This window comes from Schistocerca piceifrons, chromosome X, assembly GCF_021461385.2.
Source record: "Schistocerca piceifrons isolate TAMUIC-IGC-003096 chromosome X, iqSchPice1.1, whole genome shotgun sequence".
NCBI lineage: Eukaryota > Metazoa > Arthropoda > Insecta > Orthoptera > Acrididae > Schistocerca > Schistocerca piceifrons.
In genome coordinates, this window is record NC_060149.1 from 461,751,791 (window position 1) to 461,775,162 (window position 23,372).

Below are 23,372 nucleotides of genomic sequence, written 5' to 3' on the forward strand. Positions count from 1 at the left end.
CCCTTATGATAACCGATGCCATTCTTTTACTTTCAGTGGCTGAAATTTCATGTCTGTTTGTTCCTAGAATGTCCAGGACGTTACCCGCACGAGCTGGTTGTCCATTTCCTCGAAGTAATTTACGGAGAAGTCGTTCAGAATAATGTCAAACGTATCCCAACCTCTGTCACCAGATTTGATCAAATGACTCTCCTTCTATAGCTGGAACGAACTGAAGTCTCCCCTGTTACAATAGTTTGAGTAGGAAACTTGTTCACGATAATCTACAAGTTCTCCCTGAAGTGTACAGCCAATAGCAGCTCCTGCCATAGGCGGTCTATAAAAATATCCGATTTCTATGTTTGACCCACCTTTGATGGTTAATTTTATCCAGATTATTTCACGTTAGGGATACGCAATAACCTCACTAGATACTTTACTGCAAAAAATGTACCGCCACCATTGATTTCTAGTGTCTTGCGATGTACAAGGTGACTCCGTGATAATACAGCAGACTTTTAGGGATAATGGAGAAGGTTAAACATATCAGTTTGAGGCAGGGGACCCTGGTCCAGAAACGATCGAGTCTAAAGTTAAAGCGAAAGTCGTTCTGACACTTCTGACAGTGGATCTCTTCTACTGCAAGGTCTTTGCTTCTCATATTTTGGGAGGAGGTGGTATCGACCGAAATACGAAAAGAGTCGCCGGCCGATGTGGCCGAGCTGTTCTAGGCGCTTTAGTCTGGAACCGCGCGACCGCTACGGTCACAGGTTCGAATCCTGCCTCGGGCATGGATATGTGTGATGTCCTTAGGTTAGTTAGGTTTACGTAGTTCTAAGTTCTAGGGGACTGATGACCTCAGAGGTTAAGTCCCATAGTGCTCAGAGCCATTTGAACCATTTGAACGAAAAGAGTCCAATAAACATGGGCTCTAAAGTGTACACCTTACGAGCTATGATCACTCGTTCATCTTTGCTTCTGTGAAACAGCTCTTCTATTGAACAAAAGCTCGTTGCTCTTAAGGCCTGCAGTTTAGAGCCAGTTTGTACTGGACACTTTTTTACTGTTTTGGGACCTACTACCTCCTTCCAAAACAAAGAAAGCAAGGAGCTTGCTATAGAAGAGGTCCTCTGCCAGAGTTATCGGAACGGTTTTCGCTTAGACAATAACTTCCAACTCGGTCGTTTCCAGGCCAGCGTCCAAAGCTCAAACTGATACATTTACACTTCTCCACCCTCGCTGAAAGTTTATAACATCATTACTAAATCACACTGTACATTCCAGTCCGAATTTAGGATTTCGCTGCTATTCCCTTCCGATTTCAATTAATATTCTGTTTTTAATAATGTCTGGGTATTATTACCGTTAATAAGTGATATTATTTCTGACACCTTACCAATGATGTTTCTGAAGTTTACAAAAATGACACTAACCTTTACCATTTTTTATCAGCGAGAGCTGACGATCTTTGAAAATAATGCAGTACACATTGAAAGATTAGGCTGCACGTTTCTCGTTCCGAAATCGCATTTTTATGTTAGTTATTTGTAGGAGTCCGTGTTACATCTCATGAATAAAGAAAAAATATCTGCGATCAATTGCTGGAAATAAAGATCTGCAGGACTGCGACCTATCAGGTCCGCAGTTTTTCGTTCGGCGATATTCATAATCACATTGGCCGGGATCCCATGCGTGATTCGAATATGAAATATATTGGTCAATACCTAACACCACACATTATAGCAAAGCTCCACGATGCTAGTGCCCGACGTGACAGACACACTATGTGATCAAAACTATCAGGACACCTGTCTGAAAATGACTTTCAAGTTCGTGGCGCCCTCCATCGGTAATGCCGGAATTCAGTTCGGTGTTGGCCCACCCTTAGCCTTGATGACAGCTTCCACTCACGCAGGCATACGTTCATTCAGGTGCTGGAAGGTTTCTTGGGGAATGAGAGATCATTCTTCATGGAGTGCTGTACTGAGGAAAGGTATCGATGTCGGTCGGTGAGGCCTGGCACGAAGTCAAATGGTTCAAATGGCTCTGAGCACTATGGGACTCAACTGCTGTGGTCGTAAGTCCCCTAGAACTCAGAACTACTTAAACCTAACTAACCTAAGGACATCACACACAGCCATGCCCGAGGCAGGATTCGAACCTGCGACCGTTCGGTCTTGCGGTTCCAGACTGTAGCGCCTTTAACCGCTCGGCCACTCCGGCCGGCGGCACGAAGTCGGCGTTACAAAACATCCCAAAGGTGTTCTGTAGGATCCAGGTCAGGACTCTGTGCAGGCTAGTCCATTGTAGGGATGTTACTGTCGTGTAACTACTCCGCCATACGCCATGCATTATGAACAGGTGCTCGATCGTGTTGAAAGATGCAGTCGCCATCCCCGACTTGCTCTTCAACAGTGGGAAGCAAGAAGGTGCTTAAAACATCAACGTAGGGATGAGCTGTGATAGTGCCACGCAAAACAACGAGGGGTGCAAACCCCCTCCACGAAAAACACGACCACATCATAACACCACCGCCTCCGAAATTTACTGTTGGCACTACACACGCTGGCAGATGGCGTTTTGGCATTCGCCTTACTCTCACCCTGTCATCGGATTGCCACATTGTGTACCGTGATTCGTCACTCCAGGTAACGTTTTTCCACTGTTCAATTGTCCAGTGTTTACGCTCCTTACACCAAGCGAGACATCGTTTGGCATTTACCGACGTGATGTGTGGCTTTGAGCAGCCACTCGACCATGAAATCCAAGTTTTCTCACCTCCCGCCTAACTGTCATAGTACCTGCAGTGGACCCTGATGCGGATTATAAATTCCTGTGTGATGGTCTGGATAGAAGTCTGCTTATTAGACATTACGAATCTCCTCAACTGTCGGCTGTCTCTAGCAGTCAACAGACGGGATCGGCCTGTACGCTTTTGTGCTGTACGTGTCCCTTCTAGTTTCCACTTCACTGTCACATCGGAAACAGTAGACTTATGGATGTTTAGGAGTGTGGAAATCTCGAGTACCGACGTATAACGCAAGTGACACCCAATGACCTGACGACGTTCGAAGTATGTGAGTTCCGCGGAGCACTCCATTCTGCTCTCTCACGACTTCTAATGACTACTGAAGTCGCTGATACGGAGTATCTGGCAGTAGATGGCAGCACAATACACCTAATATTAAAACGTATGTTTTTGGGGGTGTCCGGATACTTTTGATTGTTGTTGTTGTTGTTGTCTTCAGTCTTGAGACTGGTTTGATGCAGCTCTCCATGCTACTCTATCCTGTGCAAGCTTCTACATCTCCCAGTACTTACTGCAACCTACATCCTTCTGAATCTGCTTAGTGTATACATCTCTTGGTCTCCCTCTACGATTTTTATCCTCCACACTGCCCTCCAACGCTAAATTTGAGATCCCCTGATGCCTCAGAGCATGTCCTACCAACCAATCCCTTCTTCTAGGGCGCTGCAGTAGTGGACTGTGCGGCTGCTCCCGGAGGAGGTTCGAGTCCTCTCTCGGGCACGGGCGTATGTGTTTGTGCTTAGGATAATTTAGGTTAAGTAGTGTATAAGCTTAGGGACTGATGACCTTAGCAGTTAAGTCCCATAAGATTTCACACATATTTGAACATTTGAACTTTCTTCTAGTCAAGTTGTGCCACAAACTCCTCTTCTCCTCAATTCTATTCAATACCTCCTCATTAGTTATGTGATCTACCCATCTAATCTTCAGCATTCTTCTGTAGCACCAGATTTCGAAAGCTTCTATTCTCTTCTTGTCCAAACTATTTATCGTCCATGTTTCACTTCCACACATGGCTACACTCCATACAAATACTTTCAGAAACGCCTTCCTGACACTTAAATCTATACTCGATGTTAACAAATTTCTCTTCTTCAGAAACGCTTTCCTCGCCATTGCCAGTCTACATTTTATATCCTCTCTACTTCGACCATCATCAGTTATTTTGCTCCCCAAATAGCAAACCTCCTTTACTACTTTAAGCGTCTCATTTCCTAATCTAATTTCCTCGGCATCACCCGACTTAATTCGACTACATACCATTATCCTCGTTTTGCTTTTGTTGATGTTCATCTTATATCCTCCTTTCAAGACACTGTCCATTCCGTTCAAGTGCTCTTCCAAGTCTTTTGCTGTCTCTGACAGAATTACAATGTCATCGGCGAACCTCAAAGTTTTTATTTCATCTCCATGGGTTTTAATGCCTACTCCGAACTTTTCTTTTGTTTCCTTTACTGCTTGCTCAATATACAGATTGAATAACATCTGGGAGAGGCTACAACCATGTCACACTCCCTTCCCAACCACTGCTTCCCTTTCGTGCCCCTCGACTCTTATAACTGCCACCTGTTTTCTGTATAATTGTAAATAGCCTTTTTCTCCCTGTATTTTACCCCTGCCGTATTTAGAATTTGAAAGAGAGTATTCCAATCAACATTGTCAAAAGCTTTCTCTAAGTCTGCAAATGCTAGAAACGTAGGTTTTCCTTTCCTTAATCTTTCTTCTAAGATAAGTCGTAAGGTCAGTATTGCCTCGCGTGTTCCGACATTTCTACGGAATCCAAACTGATCTTCCCCGAGGTCGGCTTCTACCAGTTTTTCCATTCGTCTGTAAAGAATTCGCGTTAGTATTTTGCAGCTGTGACTTGTTAAACTGATAGTTCGATAATTTTCGCATCTCTCATCACCTGCTTTCTTTGGGATTGGAATTATTATATTCTTCTTGAAGTCTAAGGGTATCTCGCCTGTCTCATATATCCTGCTCACCAGATGGTAGAGTTTTGTCAGGACTGGCTCTCCCAAGGCCGTCAGTAGTTCCAATGGAATGTTGTCTACTCCCGGGGCTTTGTTTCGACTCAGGTCTTTCAGTGCTCCGTCAAACTCTTCACACAGTATCGTATCTCCCATTTCATCTTCGTCTACATCCTCTTCCATTTCTATAATATTGTCCTCAAGTACATCGCCCCTGTATATATCCTCTATATACCCCTTCCACCTTTCTGCTTTCCCTTCTTTGCTTAAAACTGAGTTTCCATCTGAGCTCTTGATATTCATACAAGTGGTTCTCTTTTCTCCAAAGGTCTCTTTAATATTCCTGTAGGCAGTATCTATCTTGCCCCTAGTGAGGTAAACCTCTACATCCTTACATATGTCCTCTAGCCATCCCTGCTTAGCCATTTTGCACTTCCTGTCGATCTCATTTTTGAGACGTTTGTGTTCCTTTTTGCCTGCTTCATTTACTCCATTTTTATATTTTCTCCTTTCATCAATTAAATTCAATATTTCTTCTGTTACCCAAGGATTTCTACTAGCCCTCGTCTTTTTACCTACTTGATCCTTTGCTACCTTCACTACTTCATTCCTCAGAGCTGCCCATTTTTCATCTACTGTATTTCTTTCCCCCGTTCCTGTCAATTGTTCCCTTATGCTCTCCCTGAAACTCTGTATAACCTCTGGTTTAGTCAGTTTATCCAGGTCCCATCTCCATAAGTTCCCACCTTTTTGCAGTTTCTTCAGTTTTAATCTACAGTTCATAACCAATAGATTGTGGTCATAGTCCACATCTGCCCCTGGAAATGTCTTACAATTTAAAACCTGGTTCCTAAATCTCTGTCTTACCTTTATATAATCTATCTGATACCTACTAGTATCTCCAGGATTCTTCCATGCATACAACCTTCTTTTAAGATTCTTGAACTAAGTGTTAGATATGGTTAAGTTATGTTCTGTGCAAAATTCTACCAGACGGCTTCCTCTTTCATTTCTTAACCCCAATCCATATTCACCTACTTTGTTTCCTTCTCTCCCTTTTCCTACTCTCGAATTCCAGTCACCCATGACTATTAAATTTTCTTCTCCCTTCACTACCTGAATAAGTTCTTTTATCTCATCATACATTTCATCAATTTCTTTATCCTCCGCAGAGCTAGTTGGCATTTAAACTTGTACTACTGTAGTAGGCATGGGCTTCGTGTTTTTATCTTAGCCACAATAATGCGTTCACTATGCTGTTTGTAGTAGCTTACCCGCAGTCCTATTTTTTATTCATTATTAAACCTACTCCTGCATTACCCCTATTTGATTTTGTATTTATAACCCTGTATTCACCTGACCAAAAGTCTTGTTGCTCCTGCCACCGAACTTCGCTAATTCCCACCATATCTGACTTTAACCTATCCATTTCCGTTTTTAAATTTTCTAACCTACCTGCCCGATTAAGGGATCTGACATTCCAAGTTACGATTCGTAGAACGCCAGTATTCTTTCTATTGATAACGACATCCTCCTGAGTAGTCCCCGCCCGGAGATCCGAATGGGGGACTTTTTTACCTCCGGAATATTTTACCAAAGAGGACGCCATCATCATTTAACCATACAGTAAAGCTGCATGCCCTCGGGAAAAATTATGGCTGTAGTTTCCCCTTGGTTTCAGCCGTTCGCAGTACCAGCACAGCAAGGCCGTTTTGGTTAGTGTTACAAGGCCAGATCAGTCAATCATCCAGACTGTTGCCCCTGCAACTACTGAAATGGCTGCTGCCCCTCTTCAGGAACCACACGTTTGTCTGGCCTCTCAACAGATACCCCTCCGTTGTGGTTGCACCTACGGTACGGCCATCTGTATCGCTGAAGCACGCAAGCCTCCACACCAACGGCAAGGTCCATGGTGCATATGGAGGGATTACATAGTGATATTGTTCGTTTGAGCGTGTAGGATCGTACAGCCACGTCAGGTACCTCGGGTTAGGAAATGGGCTGATAAAGAAATATCCACATGCACAGTGCGACGACGTCTGATGCAGCATCGCTTGTCAGCACGACTTTCCTGGACGTGGCAGTGGACGGAGGAGCACAGAAAGTGGTGCGCCCAGCGACAGTGCTGAACACAGGAGTGGCGTCAATTCGTATTTTCAGACGCTTCCCGGTTCTGCGTACAGCATCACGATTTCTAAGTCCGTGTTTGGAGTCTCCAGCGAGAACGAAGGTTACCAGACAGCTTTCGCCCAGCTGACCAGATGGTAAGGAGAAGCACTGAACATACAACGCGATCGCCAATGGTTCACATAGCCGGTGATTTTGGAGAGCAGGCGCTGCATTTCTGGCGTGTTAAATCTGAGAACTATATTCTCTCTTTGAGGTTACTGTTACGTTATATTGCAAATAAATAACGCCAGACTGCATGTTTCTACTGGTGTCCTGACTTACCTCGATACAGTGGGTTTTCAACTGTTTCCGTGGTGGCACATTCTTCAGAGTTCTCAGTCACTGAAAATATCTCGCAATGCATTGCCTAGAGAAAGGCGCGCCAACACGCGTCAGCTGCTACGATTGGTGAACTCTGGTACAGAGTTCAAACAGCATGGAATGCCAACTCCCATCTGTCACGTAGGCTTAGTTTGACATGATGCCCAGCCGTGTTAGAGCGATTGTTGCGGATGGATGTGATCGCTCTGTTCACTAAATTTCGCGCACTGTGTATCTCCAAATCACCTACAAATTATTCATTCCTAGAACTGTGTATACACACATTCAGCTAATTTTCATTATTTACATATTCCCTGGTGTTGGAATTTTAATGACTGACAGTATGACAAATGTGTATTATAACTACCTTTATTTTCTGTTCTTTTCCTTATATCTCATTAGCCAAATCGATTTCTTTTACCCTGAAGTCCGATTATTTGTCGGCGAATTCCGTTGCTGTTACGTAACGATACGTTTGCCCATACTGAAAATACAACACATTTGTTCATAAAGCTCTGTTCTAAAAGCTTTCCCCTCATCAGTAATGTTTGTTTCATTAATAACTGAAAACCCTGTGTCCTAATGGTTCGGAAGTTTTCTTGCCTTCATGCTCGTCCATTCTACATTATTACGACCGTCCTATATACAAAAACGAAGCGACGAGTATTGGGGTCGGTGCCTCCCGTCGTTCCTGGAGACTCACGAGGAGCTCGCAATGAAATGTATGCTACTGACAAACATAAATACGAAACTCAGGTTGGTTGCTCATGAGGATATCACAGCAGATGTTACAGAACACTGAAATGAGACTGGTCTGATTACGAGCTTGAAGTATGCCATTAAACAAGTGATGTTCAAATGTATAGAATAAAATACGTATTCAGTATAACTTTAATGAGAACGACGTTCAATGAAATGTTTTACCTGAGACATAACTATTTCATTTCATTAAATCTTCAGCATTATTTAACTCGCTCTATATTGTCAGTATTTGCCTCCTGAAAGTGAAAAACTTAAACGTTACTAAACCCAGACTTCAAGAAATGTGTGCTGAGGAAAACGTTCACTTTGCAATTTGAAAACACTATCGAAATCTCACTGCCAAACCTTGCGCATTCGACCATCTGTTGTTAAAATGAATGTGACTAACTTCACAACGATCAAAGCGGCAACTCTAATCACTCGCTTGCACTGTCTACGTAACACGGACTCGGGAATTGTTATACTGAAGAGATTTCTTATTATGTCTGTCGCCCTTTGCTTGCGACACATCTGTGTGGCACAAAGTTTAGTATCGTATTTTTTCATTTTACAATAAAACTCATTAATTCTATTTGTTTGAATTTTGTCTAGCGAGCGGAGAAAGCAGGTTTCCTAGACACACTATGTTTGAAGTCAAGGCTGGTTTTAACAGTGGAATGTTGATCCTGGTATGGATCGAGGGTGCTGAACTCAGCACTCAGTTTTTTCTTGCGTGACCAGTTCATGAAGAACGTCGTAGCCGGACATCATACAGGGGGGACTGGGTTGGCATTCGTTGGTGCACGGGTCAGTGCAGGACGCAGATGAGCTTGCGAAGTTGAACTGTAGACCCTGTTAGACGTTCACGAGAGCAGCTGGCAGTGATACACTGTTTCCGCAGAGGGTAACAGCAGCAGCAGAGTATGTCCTCACTAGGGAAATGGGTAGAGAGAGGGTATGCGTGCGTAACGAAGCTCTTCTGGCTGAGTCAAGAATCAAGGTCCCCAAGTACGAGTCCTACAGTTTATGGAAGTTAGCCAGCAAATGGCATTCCGGCTGGATGACATCAGTTCAACTCCCAGTGGCATCTGGACTTCTGAGCAACAGGTACACCTGCATTTTATTGAAGACTGCATCTATAAATCACAGCTGGATGACCAATTTCAGGATACTTCTTGGTTGATATTGATAATATTTAAGTGGACTCAGCCCGTCACCGTTTTGAAAGGCCATTGTTCTCCTACGTCTAAGTCACAACAGAGCCGATGCATGAAACTTTGTCATATGACAATGTGGTTACTATCGCCACAGTGGTCTCTGCCTTTCTGCTGTATCATAGAAGTTACAGCCCTCGCTGCGCCATTGGTACTTGAATGTAAGGCAGCTCCCCCTATCACACCGTCGAGATGGCGTTTCTTGTAGTGTCAGCGAAGTCCACATGTGGTTTCTCGTGTAAAAACACCTAGTTGGCCCCTGTAGCTGAGACTTTTTGTGCCATCCTGCCGTGCCTTTCTCTGATAACGCGATTACAGGTCTCTATAACTAAGCCAAGAGAAGCAAAGGCGCAACAGTCTATTGCAACAAAAAGTTATATGATTTGGGTGGCGAAACGCATCAATAGTTGTAGGCCCAAGCGGACTGTTGTAATACAAAAGGTCGAAGGATATTCATTACAACTTTTGACAGTGAAGGAGATCAATAATTACGGGTTTAACTGTTTTATGATACAAATTTTCGAAAGGTAGACATTCCTCAACTACAAATAGCTATCGCACTCTTTTCTTTGTATTTTATTACTGTTGTTGGTGCGACAGTTTGTAGAATGAAATGTATTTACCACTGTAAAAACAATAGTAATGGTACCCTGACATATTTGATAGGGTTTGAAGTTCCTCGAATATTCATTCTTGGCGATACCCACCCCAGGTGCATGGGATAGTCCCCGCAGTACTCCACTTGGTTTCCTGTAGAAGTTATCTACAGAGACTTACTTTCGTAACTATCTACCAGTCGGAAGTGGGAAGTATTCTAACTAAATTAAGCACTGTGATGACGTGGAGAGATCAATGTGTTACCTCCCGACTACATTGACATCCTCTGCGTATGAAATCAATTAATGTCATTACAGAGTCGTTCTTAATTACCATACTACTGTACCAGGAATCATAGTCTGTATTCCATACCAGAGCCGCTGCCCTTCGCAGACTTGCTCCAGAGTAGTGTTCAGATACCAGTCCTTCCTCCAAGGAAAACATCTTTACATTTCTAGAAAAAAATCCAGGTACTTTTCGTGACAGTCGAACACGATGACTGCTGGTACTCATAGTCTTAAAGCTGCTGTAGAACAGGGCCGCGACCAGTCAGGCAAGGCGCTTATGTCCTCTTCACCTAGGGGCCGCTGCTGTCGCGTTGCCGTCCTGGAGGGAGGTCCGGTCAGCGTGCGACTGGCTGACTTCTTCCCACAGCCTTCTCTGTTCTGTCGTTCCCGACTGGCGTGCTGGCGTTTGAGTTTACGCCGTAACACCCACCTTGGCCACTGGCTGCTACGACATAACCACTGGAAGAATAAAAGTTCCCTTAACTCTCTTGATTCATCATCAGCCCTCTGTTTGCTTTGTACCCACCACCTCGGTGCAATCACGCCAGGGAGAATAGCTGAACGCCATATACCCCCCTTGTAAGAGTGGGGTTTTGTTTTTGCTTATTCTAGAATTGAGAACAACTGTGTGAGGTGAAATCACAAGTTTAATGTCGCACTATTTCTCACAAAATTACAGCTTTCACGCAGTTTTCAACTCGCCAACATAAAAACAGCGCAATGGATAATGCATCTTGCCAACAAAAAAAAAGTGAAATAAGTTTACACACAACAATGTTAAATATTAACTCTCTGAAAGCACGTTAATCTTAAACACAATATTATGAAAGTTTACTTGGAAGTTTCTTTACAAAATTGCTCCTACACATGCGTTATGATGTTGGTCATTTCTACGAAAATCGTCCGATTCGGTTTCAAAGTTTGGTACTGTTTAGGATGACAATCAAGTCTACAGTGGATGGTTAGTCAAGTGACAAATTTGAGCACAAGATTACCCAAGGCCGCTCGAGTTTACAGTGGACGCAGCTGGTGAACCAAGAAAGATTATGCCTCTGCACGCGGTATTTACCTTAGGCTGCGACGTGCTGCTGTCTGCAAAGCCGCTCTCTCCCACTGAAATTCCTACAAAACTAATCTGGCCTTTGCTGAACTTTCCAGCTAAAACTTTCCCTATGTTTCTCTTTATTCGAGAAATCATGTACTCAATCCTAGTCTTCTTATGTGGCGATATACACAAATATGGTTGGAGCAGTGTGCATATTATAGTGCCCTCTCAGTTCTCGCAAGAACAATTAACTAATTAGGCTGGTTCGTTGCTTCACAGTTGGAGCTAAAGATTGCTACAGCTAATTCTTTAACTGGAGTGCAGCCGCTGTGAACGTAGTGTCCACATAAATTTCTTCTCTGCGTCGTAGGCAGCGTTCAGCGCTTCATTCTGCACTTGATGCCAGTTCAGAGAAGAGTCCCCAAATTTCTCTCTTGTCATGCTCATGGCAGAACTGCCGCCACCACTTGGGTTCCTTTTTTACGTCACGGCTTTTTTCGACCAATAGAAGTGTTCCTCTTATTTTGTAGAAACACAAACTAGCAATTGCAACGTCCCTTCTATCAAACTCCGTCGAAACTTCAGTAAATTTCCTTCGTAGTGCGTTTCCGCCAATCAGAAATTTTGTGCCCGCTATAGACGCCTAAAGTACATTGACCTTTCCATGTGTCGCACTTACTGGACGAAAATGTGTCACTCTTTTGTTCGTATCCCATTGGAATTCCGAAACACCGTTTTCTAAAGCTTCTTCTCTGCCCTTGTGCAGATGTCCCGCTACAGGCGGTCCTCCAAGTTGAATGACCTGGCCTGGGTTCACTGCCCTCCTTCCTGCCTCCCTTTTAAGTGGTTTCTGGAGTAACTCCTGTAGCGCGGCTTCGCCAAGCCGTTGTGGACCTGGCTTTTCAAAACTAAAAGCGACTAGACTCGCGTGCCCTGTTCTACCTTCCACTCAAAGACATGCATTGTATAGGAATGGTGTGTTAATAGCCGTCAATTGACTATCATCCCTTTTGTATTAAATATTGATAGGCAAATGTTCTCATAACTGCTGATTTACGTTAGGTGTCATCTTCACCTTCTCATTGCAATTTGTAAAGGTCTCATGTAAGGTGCGAATCAGACCATACATTCTGCCACCTTACACCCTCTAGAAGAACAACTCTTCACCCACCCCAGAGATTAAGTCACCCAGACTTCTACAAGAAACATTCTGAACTATGGCCTGTTCTATAGAACAGTATTTGAGAGTATTCATGTCAATACTGGTACTACCTTTTCCCGACATCCACTATTGGTATATGTATAGTAAAGATGTAGGTCCTGTACTCTAAGCCATTGTGTATTAAACCAGGGATCTAGAAGCGATGAAGAGGCTTTGTCCCGCCATAGCCCTCAGTGGTTCACAACCCCACAACAGGCCACAGCAGTCTGCCCACCTCACCGCTGCCCCACACCGAACCCAGGCTTATTGTACAGTTTGGCCTCGGCCCCCAGTGGACCCCCCCCCCCCCCCCCTACCCCGGAAACGTCTCATACCAGACGAGTGTAGCCCCAAATGCTTGCGTGGTAGAGTAATTATGGTGTATACGTACGTGGAGACAGTGTTTATGTAGCAATTACCGACATAGTGTAACTGAGGTGGAATAAGGGGCTTCAGCCCACATTCGCCAAGGTAGATGGAAAACCCCCTTAAAAAACATCCACAGGCTGGTTGGCACACCGGACTTCGACACTAATACACTGGGCGGATTCGTGTCGGGGACAGGCCTTCCCGCTTGGGAAGCATCATGTTAGACAGCGGGGCTAGCTGCGTGGGCACTCTAAACCATACTTGACACATTTCTGTTAAGTGATATGATTAACACACTAGGTTGTAGCGTACCCCAGCGACAACAATTGTTACAACAAATAATCAGCTGTATGTATTTAATTGAAGGTAACGGCCTTGCCGCAGTGGATACACGGGTTCCCGTGAGATCACCGAAGTAAAGTACTCTCGGGCGTGGTCGACACTTGGTTGGGTGACCATCCAGGCCGCCATGTGCTGTTGCCATTTTTCGGGGTGCACTCAGCCTCGTGATACCAGTTGAGGAGCTACTCGACCGAATAGTAGCAACTTCGGTCAAGAATACCATCATAACGACTGGGAGGGCGGTGTGCTGACCCCACGCCCCTCCTACCCGCATCCTCCACTGAGGATGACACGGCGGTCGGATGGTCCCGGTAGGCCACTCATGGCTTGAAGACGGAGTGGTTTTATTTTTTTTATTGAAAAAACCTCTTTTTTGAAGTTACATTGCTCATATAAAATGAAAAAATACGATTTACAAATTTAATATTTTTATGTTTTCATATTAGTGGCTAAAAATTTAACTGAGTTTACTCAAGATATAGTACAACTAGACAGAAATAGTATATTACCGAACCATTTAAAAAACATATATATTCTGGAAAGTAAAATGGATGAATATGCTGAAAAAGTGAAAATATTGCTATTTTCAAAATATGCATACTTTCTATTGTTTAAACACTGCATTCATACGATTTTGTTCAGAAAACAGGAGAATCATTTACATAATAACGAAATTTAAGAATCTGAATCAAATTTACACATATTTGACGTACACCCACGTCGCGGATAATGTAGCTGTATCCGTTGCTGAATGGATGGTGGCAAGACGAGCAGGCGTTTTCCTTTTCCGGTCGCTTTTCCTGCTGCAAAGGACACACTGCATAGTTTCGAGGCGCTCATTCTAACTACAGTCCTACTTTTCAGTATCATCATATGCATCCTCACCCTCTCCTGTAGCGTACGTGGAATCGTCTTCATCACTCGGAAAATTCTCCTCGTCGCTTTTTTCAACAAGCTCGTTAAGATTTTAGTCCACTTTAAGGTACTCTAATATAATCCGAATTCATAAATTATATACCATCTGATTATTTGAACCCAGATTTATCTATAGTACAAAAAAGAAGTTGTTGCTGTTGTGGTTTTCAGTTCGAAGACTGATTGGTGCATCTCTCCATGCTACTATATTCAGTGCAAGCCCTTTCATCTTCGAATAACCACAGCAACGTATATTGTTCTGAATCTGCTTACTGTCTTCTTTTCTTGGTCTCCCTCTACGACTTATACCCCTCCATACTTCTCTCCAGTACTAAACCCTTGATGTCTTAGAATGTGTCCTACCAACCGATCCCTTCTTCTAGTCAGGTTGTGCCACAAATTTCTTTGCTCCCCTATTCTCTTCAGTACCTCTTCTTGTCTAAGCTGGTTATCACTCATGTTTCACTTCCATACATGGCTACACTCCATGGAAATACTTTCATAAAGGACTTCCTGACACTTAAATCTCTACGCTATGTTAACTAATTTCTCTCCTTCAGAAACGCTTTCCTTGCCATTACTAGTCTACATTTTACATCCTTTCTACTTCGACCATCATCAGTTAGCTTGCTGCCCAAACAGCAGAACTCATCCCCTACTGTAAGTGTAACGTTTCCTAATCTAATTTCCTCAGCATCACCTGATTTAGTTCAACTACATTTCATTATCCTCGTTTGGTTTTGTTCATACTGATCTCATACCCAACTCTCAAGACATTGTCCCTTCCGTTTAACTGCTCTTCCAAGTCGTTTGGTGTCTCTGACAGAATTACAGTGTCATCAGCAAGCCACAAAGCTTTTATTTCTTCTCCCTGGACTTTAATACGTACTCCATTTTTTTTCTTTCTTTTCCCTTATTGCATACTCAGTGTAGAAATAGAATAACATAGTGGATAGGCTATAACACTGTCTCACTCCCTTCTCCACTACTGCATCCCCTTCATGCCCTTCGACTCTTACGACTGCGATCTGGTTTCTGCATGAATTGTAAATAGCCTTTCGCTTCCTGTATTTTTCCCTTGCTACCTTCAGAATTTCAAAGACAATATTACAGTCAACATTGTTAAAAGCTTTATCTAAGTCTACAAATCTGTCAACATAGGTATGTCTTTTCCGAAGATATCTTCTAAGAGAAGTCATAGAGTCAGTATTGACTCATGTATTCCAACATTTCTTCGTAATCCAAAGGGGTTTTCCCCGATGTCGGCTTCTACCAATTTTTCCACTCTTCTGTGAAGAATTCATTTTAGTATTTTGCCGTCATGACTTATTGAACTGATAGTTAGATCATATTCACACCTGTCCGCATCTGCTTTCTTTGGGCTTGGAATTATTATAGTCTTCTTGAATTCTGACCGTATTTCGCCTCTCTCATACGGATTGCTCACCAGATGAAACAGTTTGGTAAAGGTTGACTTTCCAAAGGTTTTCGGTAGTTCGAACCGTGTAAGGTGTCATGAAAACCCTGACATGATAAGCAAATCCAGTAGTATGTCACATAGCTCCGAATAAATCGTGACATTAAATTAACCAAAGTAATATGAGTAACGAGTGAGCAAATGGAAAACCACAGACTAACACAAGAATGCCTAAATGCATGTCATAGCTTCCCACCGTTGGACAGACGCAGTTCCGAGGGGAGAAACGAGAACAGAAGCCGAGAGCAGAACCGTGTTAAGCTAGAAGGCCCTACGATAAGGGACGGACACCCACGTAGCCAGCTAACCACCAGGACCACCCCCAGCCCATGTTAAAAGGTAGAGCCCTCCAGAAGAACAGTATAGATCTTACGATAACACTAAAACGGCCACACCAGCCGCAAGTTTTAGCGTGAGACTTTTTCGCGTCTCTGTTACGTTGCAAACCTAAAAAACATTGCCCCACCATGAAAAGTAACCGCTAGGACCACCCCCCAGCCCATGTTAAAAGCTAGAGCCCTCCAGAAGAACAGTATACGTCTTACGATAACACAAAAAGGGCCACACCCGCTGCAAGTTTTAGCGTGAGACTTTTTCGCGTCTCTGTTACGTTGCAAACTTTAAAAACATTGCCCCACCACGAAAAGTATAACGTTTCTCATTGGATAGACAGAATTTTTGTAGGTACAGCTTAAGGTTAACATTGAGGCCCTGATTGGTCAGATGAAAACACAGCCAGACAGTTTTTTTTTAACCAACTTTGGTAAATTGTAGTAAGGAGAAGTTAGAAAAGACTTGCTTCCGAGATGGTGAGATGCATGGAGCTGCGCCATCCGCCACCCCCTGATGAACACCGACAAGGTAATGAACGCACACGATGCCGCATTTTTGAGCGCATAAGGCTTCACTCAGAACTGCAGAAGTCTCATCTGTTACATCCCCTTTTTACGTAACACTAGGGTCGATCGTCAATTGAAGCTCATGGTATTCACATTTACTACATAAGTTAAAATCTGAAACGCCATGATTTTTCTGTTGTATAATTATTTAGAAGCCACATCAGCCACTGTAATTTATGACAAGTTAGATAAGTAATTAAAGATAATTGTGGGTCACTGTAGACCATTTTGATAGTTTTCTCTTTTGTGAAACTTAATTTAAACCTAGATTATAGATGTGATATGGCATACGTCATCCTTCGATCCATTGTAGAACTTGGAAACCCATTAAGGGAATATTCGTTCACATTTTTGTTGAATGCAGTTGGTTTTTATCATCCTGGGCTGAAACATTTCCTTTTATCAATAGTGCAATTTATAAACAATGTTTTGTGAGTAGAATAAAATTTCCAATGGTAAACTTAGCTGCTTATTCGACGTTATTTTATCAGCTAACTAAAAATAGGAAAGCCTTGAACCCCTTCCACTAAATTTAGTTAGTATTAAGATTCTTTTACAGGGAGTGCAGTGGAGCTGACGCTGAAATCATTAAGTATTTGGTTATTTCATCGCTAGTCTCACAGAACTTTTCTGAACTCTACATGTCATGTGTGGTCTGGCGTCTCCTTACCAGCAACAGGTCCCAGGTTCAAACTAGTCAATTCCCTAAAAAACACGCTCAGAGCGTCGTTGCGCGAAAGTGGTAGGGAGACACGACATAGAACAACAGACACCACGCAGAATGTTAGAACGGAATGTTATCTACTCCAGGGGCGTTGTATCGACACAGATCTGGCAGTGCACTGTCAAATTCTGTTCGCAGGGTCATATCTCCCAATTCATCTTCATCTACGTCCTCTTCATTTCTATAATATTGCCCTCAACTACATCACCATCGTGTAGACACTCCATATCTTCCGTCCGCCTTTCAGTTTTCCCTTCTTTGCTTAGGACTGCTTTTCCATCTGAGCTCTTGATATTCATACACCTGCTTCTTTTTTCTCCAAATGCCTCTTTAATGTTCACATAGGCAGTATTTACCTTTCCCTTAGTATTACATACTTGTAAACCCTTACATTTGTCCTCTAGCCATTCCTGTATTTATTATTGGTTTCATTTTTTAGACGTTTGTATACCCTTTCGCCTGCTTCATTCACAGTATTTTTGTATTTTCTCCTTTCATCAATTAAATTCAATATATTTTGTGTTACACAAGGATTTCGTCTAGGCCTCGTCTTTTTACCTGTTTTAACCTCTTCTGCCTTCACTATTTCATCTCTCAAAGCTACCCATTCCTCTTCTACTGTATTCCTTTACCCTGTTCTTGTAAATCGTTCCCTAACACTCCCTCTGAAATCCCAACAACCTCTGGTTCTTTGAGTTTATCCAGGTCCCATCCCTTTAATATCTTACATTTTCGCAATTTCTTCAGTTTTATCTACAGTTCATAACCAACAAACTGTTTTCTAAATCCATATCTGCACCTGTAAATGTCCTACAATTTAAAATCTGGTACCGAAATCTCTGTCTTACCATTATATAATCAATTTGAAACCTTATGGTATCTCCAGGTCTCTTCCATGTATATTAGCCTTCTTTCACATTCTTCGACCAAGCCTTGGCGATGATTAAATTATGTTCTGTGCAAAATTCTAATAGTTGGCTTCCTCTTTCATTCCTATCCCCCAGTCCATGTTCACCTAATATTTTTTCTTCTCTTATTGTTCCTACTGTCGAATTCCAGTCCACAATGACTATTAAATTTTGGTCTCCTTAACTATCTGAATAGCTTCATTTAGCTCATCATACATTTCTTCAGTATTTTCATCATCTGCGAAGCTAGCTGGCATATTAACTTGTACTACTGTGGTAGGTGTGGACTTCGCGTTAATCTTGGCGAAAACAATGTGTTCGCTATGCTGTTCATAGTTCCTGTCTTCTTATTCATTATTAAACCTATTCCCGCATTACCCTTATTTGATTTTGTATATATATTCCCAAATTCACCAGACCAGAAGTCCTGTTCCTCCTGCCACCGAAGTTCGCTAGTTCCCACTATATGTAACTTTAACCTACCCATTTGTTTTTAAATTTTCTAACCTACCTACCCCATTATGTGATCTGACATGCCACGCTCCGATCCGTAAAACGCCAGTTTTGTTTCTACTGACAACGACTTCCTCCTGAGTAGTCCCCACCCAGAGATCTGAATGGGAGACTATTTTACCTCCACAATATTTTACCCAAGAGGATGCCATCGTCATTTAACCACACAGTTGAGATGCATGCCCTTAGGAAAAGTTACTGCTCTAGTTTCCCCTTACTTTCAGTTGTTCACAGCACATGCAGCCAGGCCGTTTTGCTTGATGTTACAGAACCAGATCACTCACTCCTCCAAACTGTTGCCCCTGCAACTACTGAAAAGGCTGCTGCGCTTCTTGAGGAATGACACGATAGTCTGGCCTCCCAACTGATACCAATCCATTTTGGTTGTACCTACAGTATGGCCATCTGTGTCGCTGAGACAAGCAAGCCTCCCACCAATGCAAGGTCTATGGATCATGGTGGGAGGGGGACGGGGAAGGGGTGAGGTTAGACATGATGTAACATAGCATACTCACTTTATTTTTTACTCTGATTCCAAAATCTACTGGAAATAAAATTCACTTAAATTTCACAGACTAGACCATACTTCATACCCTGGGGTTTAGGCAACACCAGTCGATTGTGGACGGCTGCCACAGATGGGTTGACGCTTCCATTGTGATGATAAGGGCTTTAGGATAGTGGTATTGTCGAATGCATAACAGGTGTCACCTTAGACCAAATTTTCTCAGGTTTATATACTTAAAATTAACGAAAAGGGTACTTAGAGTGTACTGCACTCCAATGTGTCAAACAAAGATTGAACTGTCATTATCACAGGGTATTATAGTAAAGAAATACACCAATCAGTTAAGGTATTAAAATTATTTTTTTGATTATGATATCACATACTTGAACATAGTGTAGTAAATTTTCATATATATCATTCTGTGCAAAGAAAAATTTTTTTAAATATGTGACAGAAGGCATAATGGCACAATGGCAAGTCACAGACATCCTGCGTTCTCATGTGGTCCCATCCTAGACGACTTTATTGTGATGCTATTTTCCAACAGGACAATGCTCGTCCACACCGCTACAGGTGTCGACTCTGTCCCAGTGCCAGTACCAATGATATGAAATACTAGTTACAACAGTTGTGGGGCAGCTTGCACCAGGTGGGGATACAACAGCTTTATGACACTCTTTTCAACAATCCTGCTCTGAGTTATATAGTCCAGTATTCATATACCTTCGATGTGTTTCTTCCAGATTCTGTGATCAAATAATACGCAGCAAAGATCAACTGAGATTATTTAGTAATGCTTGAAGGTATTAGTCAACTTATTTGCCAGTTATATGACATACCCTGCTCAACAGAACCGTACGTTTGCTTTCCACAAAATATACTATTCAACTCTCGCTGCATGGAAGGGAGTGGAGAGTCAGAAACTGTGTGATAGCGTATTACATTGTGGGACTCAAACTTGAAATTTGTTTTCTGTAAATGGATATAGAATACATTCATTTATAAAACAAATATATTGTGTATGTTTTACTTTCTGTGTAAAAAATAGAAAACTACTATTATTTCGGTTTTCGTGTCTTATTTGCTGGTTGAACATCCTCATATGAATTACGGAAACAATTCCGTTAGCAAACATAATCCATTCGAATCTTTTATTCATATATCACAACTTAATAATGAAATGGCTATGCTTATATTATTGGCCATAGTTACACTGGAGAGCTAAAAAAACTGATATACCTGACTAATACCGTGTAGGGCCCCCGCAAGAGCGCAGAACTCCGGCAGCAGGACGTGGCATGGACACGACTAATGTTTGAAGTAACTGGAGGGAACTGATACCATGAATCCTGCAGGGCTGTCCATAAATCCGTAAGAGTACGAGGATGTGAAGATCTCTTCTGAACACCACGTTCCATGGCATCCCAGATATGCTCAATAATGTACAAGTCTGGCGAGTTTGGTAGCCAGCGGAAGTGTTTAATCTCAGAAGAGTGTTCCTGGAGCCACTCTGTAACAATTCTGGACGTATGGATTGTCGCATTGTGCTGCTGGAATTGCTCGAGTCCGTCGGAATGCACAATGGACAAGAAACGATGCAGGTGACCAGACATTATGCTTACGTATGTGTGATCAGTCGGAGTCGTATCTAGATGTATCAGGGGTCCCATATCACTGCAACTGCACACGATCCAAACCACTACAGGGCCTCATCAGCTTGTATAGTCCCCTGCTGACATGCAGCGTCCATGGATTCATGAGTTGTCTCCAAGGCCGTATACGTCCATCCACTCGATAACGTTTGAAACGAGGCTTGTCTGACCAGGCAACGTGTTTCCAGTCATCAACAGTCCAATATCGGTGTTGACGGGCCCAGGCGAGGCGTAAAGCTTTGTGTCACACAGTCATCAAGGGTACACGAGTGGCGAGCGGTCTAAGGCGCTGCAGTCATGGACTGTGCGGCTGATCCCGCGGAGGTTCGAGTCCTCCCTCGGGCATGGGTGTGTGTGTTTGTCCTTAGGACAATTTAGGTTAAGTAGTGTGTAAGCTTAGGGTTCAAATGGCTCTGAGCACTATGGGACTTAACATCTGTGGTCATCAGTCCCCTAGAACGTAGAACTATTTAAACCTAACTAACCTAAGGATATCACACACATCCATGCCCGAGGCAGTATTCGAACCTGCGACCGTAGCAGTCACGCGGCTCCGGACTGAGCGCCTAGAACCGCGAGACCACCGCGGCCGCCTAAGCTTAGGGACTGATGACCTTAGCAGTTAAGTCCCATAAGATTTCACACCCATTTGAACATTTTTACACGAGTGGGCCTTCGGCTCCGAAAGCCCATATCGATGATGTTTGGTTGAATGCTTCGCACGCTGACACTTATTAGTGGCCCAGAATAAAAGTCTGTGGCAATTTGCGGAAGGGCTGCACTTCTATCAGTTGAACTATTCTCTTCAGTCGTCGTTGGTCCCGTTCTTACAGGATCTTTATCCGACAGCAGCGATGACGGAAATTTGATGTTTTACCGAATTCCTGATATTCACGATACACTCGTGAAATGGTCATAAGGAAAAATCCCCACTTCATCGCTACGTCGGATACGCTGTGTCCCATCCCTCCCGTGCCGACTATAACACCACGTTGAAACTCACTGAAATCTTAATAATCTGCCATTGTAACAACTGTAACCGATCTAACAACTGCGCCAGAAAGTTTTTGTCTTATATAGGCGTTGCCGACCGAAGCGCCGTATTCTGCCTGTTTACATATTTCTGTATTTAAATACGCTGCCGGCCGGGTTGGCCAAGCGGTTCTAGGCGCTACAGTCTGGAACCGCGCGACCGCTACGGTCGCAGGTTCGAATCCTGCTTTGGGCATGGATGTGTGTGATGTCCTTAGGTTAGTTAGGTTTAAGTAGTTCTAAGTTCTCAGGGACTGATGACCTCAGAAGTTAAGTCCTATAGTGCTCAGAGCCATTTTAAATACGCATGTCTATACCAGTTTCTTTGGCGCTTCAGTGTATTATGATGTTTCAGAATTAAGTTACCCATCGTACTTCAGTCTGAGAGTTGGCATTGTAATATAGAACTGCTCTGTATTTCATGTTGACACACTGCAGGTAATACATTTCTGTCTGCGAACCGTGGCGAATATGTAAAAAATTATATCTAAGAAATGTGGTATAACACTCTCGGGTGGAGTAAATTAAGCTTATGTAGTGGATGTATGCCCGGCCTTGCTGCAAAAAAAATTGCTCTGAGCGCTATGGGACTTAACATCTGTGGTCATCAGTCGCCTAGAACTACTTAAACCTCACTAACCTAAGGACATCACACACATCCATGCCCGAGGCAGGATTCGAACCTGTGACCGTAGCGGTCACGTGGTTTCAGACTGAACTTAAACCTCACTAACCTAAGGACATCACACACATCCATGCCCGAGGCAGGATTCGAACCTGTGACCGTAGCGGTCACGTGGTTTCAGTCTGAAGCGCCTAGAACCGCACGGCCACACCGGCGGGCGCCTTACTGCAATCTACTTTCCTAGTATGCGTTCATTTAATGTATTTCATAAGCCATTTATCAATAACAGAAACAAATGGAGTTCATATTACACTAACAATTGTCGTCATATTGTATACGAGACCATTAGAGGTAGACAATCGCAGGTCCGTTGGCAGAATTATCTACATGTATCTATCATTCCATCTAGTCATCAGAGTTGAGAAAGGTTCATTCGTGAAACAATACTAAATATGACTTTTTTTTCGTCCCTTTCGACGAATTCTATGTAACGTGATCCAGTCGACCTGCCTTCAGTCCCATTTCTGCATAGATTCTCAAATACTTCTTGCTACTAGGTATTCTGCGATTTTAAATTCCATTAAATGTTTCTTTCTCTTCCGTATATCAGGTTTCATTTAATGATTTACACTTAAAAGCTTCTCCCTGACTATAGGAGAAACAAATGTACTATCATGACTGGAAACTATTTGGTATATTTTATATCAGATTTATTAAATCGTTCCAAAATAATTGAGAAGTGTCACACCACTCTCACACTTCAGCTACAATGTTGATCAGAATAATATTCTTTTCTGATTTATGTTTGTCATTTTTTGTAGGATTTATCAGCTCGATTGTAGTTATAAAATGATGAATAAAAACTTGCCATTACTTTTCTAAACTTAAATATGGCACTGTTCTCATTCATACCCCTCCACCATTCACTGTTTTTTTTTTTTTTGTGGCGATTCATGGATACACCAGCAATTCAAAATTAAGTCGTATTAATTTGAGTTCTAAAAGTGACCGCCTACATGGGTAACCAAAGGGCAGTAAGTTAATTCACTAATTTGATGTATAAAAATTCAGGGTG

General features: G+C 42.7%; 1 protein-coding gene across 1 annotated transcript in view; it reads left to right on the plus strand.

The window, feature by feature from the left end:
- LOC124722420 overlaps positions 1-23,372 on the plus strand; it is an 80,885-nt gene that overhangs the window by 36,781 nt on the left and 20,732 nt on the right. The gene's annotated exons all lie outside the window — the stretch shown is intronic.